The sequence below is a fragment of the Agelaius tricolor genome, unplaced genomic scaffold (assembly GCF_023055355.1).
Source record: "Agelaius tricolor isolate 1412-34295 unplaced genomic scaffold, bAgeTri1.0.p SCAF_2, whole genome shotgun sequence".
NCBI classification, from domain to species: domain Eukaryota; kingdom Metazoa; phylum Chordata; class Aves; order Passeriformes; family Icteridae; genus Agelaius; species Agelaius tricolor.
Genome location: NW_027269262.1, coordinates 75,845,001 through 75,851,466, shown reverse-complemented (window position 1 = coordinate 75,851,466; position 6,466 = coordinate 75,845,001). Strand labels below are relative to the sequence as shown.

Sequence of the window (6,466 nt, the reverse complement as noted above, 5' to 3'; positions counted from 1 at the left end):
ATGATGGATAATGCTGACAGTTTGCTGCAGTAATCAGGGAAACAGGTGCCCCTCAGGACTTTGGGACTCATCCAGTCCATCCTAGTCCCAAGGCAGACTCCATATCTAGTCAGGCAGGCAGACATTTGTGTAGCCTGACCATAATAACACTCTTGTCACTGGGATTTCAAACCCTCCCAGTAGTCCTTAGTGGGGCTTCAACATCCTTTCCAGGAAAATGTTTTTCCCAGTGTGCAACTTAAAACATTGCTACAACTTCAGCTCATTGTTTTCTTTGCCTTTGCTCATGGACACGGAGAGCAGATTATTCTCTTTGTTCTGCAGCACTACAACCTTGTTAACCCATTAGTTTTTCCCTGCCTTACACTGAAATACTGGGCATTGCCAGTGGTTGCCTTCCTTACTTCCCTACTATGGACTTAGCCTCTGTGTGAAGAGCAGCCTGCACGACAGAGACATTACACAGTTTGTGGAACAAACCATGGTGCAAAGACATGGATGACCAAAGAGGGCAATGAAAGGCAGCCTAAGAAGCTGTGGGTGTGCAGAACTGTTTCTCTCATCGTCTTCGTGTGTGCGCCGGGATGGTGTGGGCCTGGGTTTTTTTTGTTATATAAGTGGTGAATTCATTTCTGTCACACTTTTAGATTTTCAAATGGATCTGCACTTGTTTCATAACTGTAAAGTATTGATGTAAATAAAACTGAGAGTCATATTTTGCATCAGGCAGTAGATTCAGTGGTGAATTGCTTTGCAACTTGGCTGCTGTGATTTAGAAATGAACAAACCTTCTCAAAGCGCCCAGGCCCCACTGGGAATGGTTGGCAGACAACCAGCCTCAGAGGACACTCAGAGGAAGATGCTTGTCTATGTTGGCATCTTCCCACAGGTAGTCAGGGATGCATCCCAGAGCTGGAGCATGTGATTCTGTTCTGAGCCTACTGCAGGAGGATGCATTGCAAAATATCTGATGTTTCACACGAGCAAAGTCAAAAGCATCATGCTGAGTAAATCATAAACATGCATAAAAACACAACAGTGAGCAAAAGCAAAAACACAAACTCAAACAGTTCCCTCTCTTGAAAACCTAGAGTGATCATGAGCTCCTTATGAAAGTGAAGCTATGATTTTGTCTGAGAAAAAAGGCTTCTGTTTGAAGTTAAAACAATTAGCTTTATTATTTAGGGAAAAAAATCAAAACCAAATCCAAAACTGGAGAGACATGCAGCTGAATAGCATTTCATAACATATAGGAAGTTTCCCCATTACACTTGACAGGAACAGAATACGCTGGAATCAAAGGGGTATGTTAACAACTCAGCATATCTACCCTTTTGGAACTAGTATTAGTCTGTCATATCACCAAAAAATAATAAATCTTTGTAAAAGGCAGCAGTTGCTTTCATACTCTGGCAGCAAAACCCATCTGGCACCATTGGAAAAGTAAAAAAGGCAACATATCTAAATTACATTGTTAAAACACCTACAGCCTAGTTCATTTTCATATGCTATCCATATGTAAGCCCTGAGCAATAGACAGCCACTTAAAAACTCCCTTGTTCTGTGTGTGTGTGTGTGTGTGTGTGTGTGTGAGATGAGGCGGGGGAGAGAGAAGAGAGACAGACAAGGTGAACATGGAGACCTCTGTTTTTATTCTGATGTTTTGAAGCAGAAAATATTGCAAACCCTAACTGGCACAAAAATAATTACACTGGATAAATAAATGAATAAATATAATAGCAGGTTTTCACATATAAAAATTCCTGAAAAGTTTTTTAGCTTTATCAACCCCCTTCCACACCCACCAGAGCATATGGCCCACTGTTTGTGCAAATCAGCCGTCTTTGCTTAAAGTGGATGTTTCTATTAACACTGTGACTAATTACTGAAAACAAACATGTGTAAGTATGATCTCTGCTAACTGCCTCTGTCAACCCATCTTTTTCTTCTTGCTATTCAGTCGAAGGGATTAAGATTGCTTGCAAAAGTACAGTAGATCTCCACTTAGCCTGTTAACTGGCATGAATAAACAAAGCCCATCAACCACAACTGACGTCAGGCTTCAAGAAATGTTTTTTGCATTAGTTTAAAAAAAGCCCCCAAAAACATTTAAAGTGAAAAAATTTCAGAGAACATTTAAACACCGTTTAAACATTTAAAGAGCTTGGCCATGGGACCTAAGGGGCTGCTTTGGGAGGGGTATTGAGAGCACAGCAATGCAAACCACAGTGCACGAGCTCACATGGGTGGCAGACGTTTTGTGCTGAGGGCAACGCGCTCTGCCTCGGAGCACAAGGCTGGACATACGTGCACACAAAAGGAGCCTCCAGAGAAGCTTTAATGTCAGTCTTTCTTGTGGTTTTCTCCCCTCCAGAAATAAAACCAACAAAAACAACAACAACAAAATGACTTAAAGCATCCGTTTGGTCTTTGTAAGATGCAAAGAAGAAAAGATTCGACCGGAGTTTTCTTCCAAGTGCTCTACAAAAACTGCTACAACAGCATCACAGAGTGGGGCACAGGAAGCTGCATGGCTTCCTGTCTTGTTGCCTACTTGGGAGTGGAGGAGAGTGGAGAGACCCAGGCTGCTTCAGAGCATGTCTTCCTTATTACAGTGGAAATATAGGGGAAAAGAACATCTTTATGGTGCAGCCTGAATGTGTGTGCTCTTCCCAGCCCCTGTGTCTGGGCTGGCTGCGGCCCTGTAGAAGCTGTTGGGCTCTGAGCAGCCATGGCCTGTAGGAAAAGCAGCTCTCAGCACGCTTTGTTCTCACACATACTGACTGCCCCTGAGAGGAGCCAGCTCTACAGGATGGAGAGAACTAGAAACCATCTTTACACAGCCATGCTGCCTGTCTAACATGAGCTGTGGGACAGGGTCTCAGTGTATTTTACCTCAAGTTGTACATAATGTAAAAACAAATTACATGCTAGAAAATTGCACAAGTCTACATCTGCTGCTTTTTCCAAGCCCATAGTATGGTTAGGAGCCAATTCCCTGTCATTTCTCATCTCTTGCACTTTACACAGGGTGTTTCCTTTATAAAACAACTCGCCTTTGGGTTTAATGATTTCTAAGGAAACATAACTCTGTCAGTGTGCTCTGGTGCTTAATTCCTCCTTTGCTGTTAGTGTCTGCCTGGTGCAGCCCAGGGACACCAGTGTGCTCACTGAACTGTGCATGCACTTCGTGTGCTCTTGGGCTCATGCCCATGCCTAGAAGCTGGTGTTTGATCTAGACTGAACAAGATGGTCCTAGCCTTCAAAGCCAGCATGTTTACATTCCTCTGCTCTATCCTGACTCTTTTTTTCAAGTACCCTCAAGATAGGTGTCCTGCTGTTAGAATAAATACTTACCTTGCACACTGCCCTTTTCTCTGATGGCCTCAACATGCTTTTGCAGATGTGGAAGCACTGTTAACTCCTTTATATCATGAAAAAATGGCAGCACAGTCCTCAGACCTGCAGGACAAAGCAAGGGCAGAGACAGCAAGGAAAACCCACAGATGTCCTCTCATGCAGCCCAACGTGGCCCAGCCTGGTTCAGAATCACCTAGTGAGCCTTAGTACCTTGGCTTTCCTTCCAGCCACCCTCGCCTCAGCAGCTCCTTCTTTTCCCTCCCAAACAAAGCCTCCTGGTGCAGTGAGCTGGGGGAGGCAGCAAATAGGGACAGCAGAGCAAGGGATATGCAGAAATGAAGTCCTTAACTATTCAGCCCTTAACTGTTCATTGCAGTGCTATGTGGGTTGCAGCAACCAGAGCAGATGTGCTGATCTGGAGGGGACTGGGTCAGACAGCAAGGTCCTGTGAACCAGACTGGTGAGCAGAAGACATGGGAAGGAGTGGGGGGAAACCCTTCTGAGAGCAGGAAGTGAACAGGATCAGTGCTCAGCTGGCTCTGTCTTCCATCACAGGGCATTTCTTTGGCTGTAGGAGGGGAACAGCAAAATTCACTGCCATTGGTGACCCATTCAGAAAGGGCTTCTCTCTGCCTGAGACAGTGGCTACATGTCAGGGACAAGGGCTCTGCCTTGAGGCAATGAGGAGAGTGTCTCTGGTTCTTCTCAAGCTCAGTACTGGTACTGACCTTGCATGCCAAGACTAAAGACTTGTAAGGGAAAACCCAGGGATTCAGGGGTTGCTGCTTGTTCCTACTGCTGTGCCCAATATACATGAGGAAATTAAGCTCCAAACATGGCACATACACCACATGAATCAACAGTCTGAGAGCTGGAATAACTGATGGAGAAAAAAGGGAACTACAGGAAAGCAGCTGCAGCAAGGAGTACAAACTTAAACCCCGAGTTTACTGCTCAGCTCTTCAGTCAGCTTGTCAGTGTGACCTAATCCTCCTCGGTACACCTCAGAGAGGGCAGTGGAAGTAGAAACACGTTATTTCCTGGCTTGAATCTTATCAGGTTTCCTTTCCTTCTGACAGATATTTTAAATTTGCCACCACTTCTCTGAAGATCCCAAAATATGAAGCAAATCACCCTGGTTTTGGCTGATGTCTCACACTAAGGCAGAGGAAAGCAGATTTATCATAGTTGACACCACTTCCTGAGTGTGCTCTCTTAACACAGGATGGGGTACTTACAGCCTATGGATTGGGGGGGAAATGAGTCAAAATGGTAAATTAGTCTACATTTTACCTCAGCTTACAAAGTTAGGCACTGCAGTTTAGCACACAGAAAAAAATCAATCTGAGGGCAGAATCTCTCACTCTTCATAGTTAGCATTCCCCAATGCATGCTGTAGGCTGACAATTATTTTCTGCTCTCTGAAGCCTGTGGTTTGAACACTGACAAGTCTCTGTTCAAATTCCCTTTCCACTTTAAATGCCATTTAATGGCAGTGTATCTGGAAGGGTCAAAAATCAACTCTCACTTGGCAGTGGCCCCATCCAGAACCAAAGCCACGTTCCCTACTGAGGCACAGGAGAGCTCCTGACTTCCAGGTGGTCATTCACAAACACTGGGCCTGCTCAAGAACAGCCTTAACAGAAACTCTAAACACCAAAATGCTTTCAACAATACAGATTGTACTGATGATAAGAGAAATGAATCAAATTACTAGAAGCCTAGCAAGAACCTTAAAAGAGGGTTTAGTTCAGTGCTGGTGTTCTGACACGAAAAAAATAAAAATGCATTTCACATATCTTTACAATGCATTTATTTATGGTGCTGCATGTCCTCTTTACCTTACACCAACTTGCAAAATGAACAAAAAATACCTCCTCTCTGCTTAACAAGGTGAAGAGCTGATGCTCCATATCAAGAGTCTTAGGGATATTTGGATATATCTATGATTCTACTAAAAACACAAACTGAAAAAAGATCCTTCTAAAGAGAATTGATCGATCAAATAGCTTTGCAATGCTCACACTTTCTCTTCCCTTCTGGGAGGGAGGTGGGGAATGATGCTATCAAATCCCAATTTAAATATCTTTGTGGTCAAGGTAATTATTTCATGTCTTAAAAAATGCTATGTGTCTGCAACAAGAAGCAAGAGAATTACAGGGTCCATGGAGGATGGTTTACACTGGCAATGCATCAGTGTTTGAACACAATCAGCAACGTCTGTATCCTCACAGGAAGTACCTGGGAGCAGACCATGGTACAGAGCTAGGACTGAATATTGGATATAAATGGAAATCACATTGAGGATGTTCTCCTCCTGCTAGGGCAATCTTAATTTCTGTAACAATCACACTAGAGATGGATTTACTTCTGGAGACAGCATGGTTAATTAAGCCCCGCATGTACCAGAGTACCCTTGGGAACTGCACTGGACAAGGGCTGTAAAAGTTACTGCTCAGTCTACACCTCTGGGAAGGTGCTTCCCTTTCTTACTGAGTATTCCCATTAAGCTTAAAATAGAAGTAGAGGTCTGTGCAAAAGCTCAAGTGCAGTGGAACCATTAAAAATAGATATGTTTTATGACAGCAATTAATCTAGGCATTAGTTTGACTTTGAAGACAAGGCACATCGCTGATGAAAGTGATTAGGCATTTTGGAGGTTTTCTTATAAGGTCTCTCCTTGCCACAAACAAGGAGCAGATCTGAGTTAGCTGGACACAGCCATAACCTGAAAGTCAGAGGAGATGCCCTCAAGAGCTAGACACCAAGGCTGTCCTGTCTCATGCAGAAACTGAAAAAAAAAAGACATTACATGACCCTGTGACCCCTGGCAGCACTTCAAGTGACATTTTCATGCTCTGGGGCGAGTGGTTCATAAAGCAGCATTCACAGAGGGAACATCAGGAATGAAGCTCCATGTAGAAGGTAGGAATACAGATTTTTTAACATTTTTATTACACAGTAAAGAATACAACAATACCTGAATCATACTTTAAAAGATTCACAGGTTGACAGACCATACATTACAGTCCAACTAAAGAAAAAAAGGATAAACAAGAAACCACAGTTCAGACATAGTAGACTTAAAAGCTCAAGAGTATGCTGA

At 43.4% G+C, this 6,466-nt stretch overlaps 1 protein-coding gene across 5 annotated transcripts in view; it reads right to left on the bottom strand.

Annotated features, from left to right (window-relative positions):
* Positions 1–6,292: 6,292 nt before the first annotated feature.
* Positions 6,293–6,466, bottom strand: part of RUNX1T1 (RUNX1 partner transcriptional co-repressor 1) — a 114,718-nt gene continuing 114,544 nt past the window's right edge. For all 5 annotated transcript variants that reach the window (XM_071421612.1, XM_071421613.1, XM_071421616.1 and 2 more), the window contains one exon: positions 6,293–6,466. This exon is cut by the window's right edge and continues 3,907 nt beyond it. The gene's annotated coding sequence lies outside the window, so the exon portion shown is untranslated.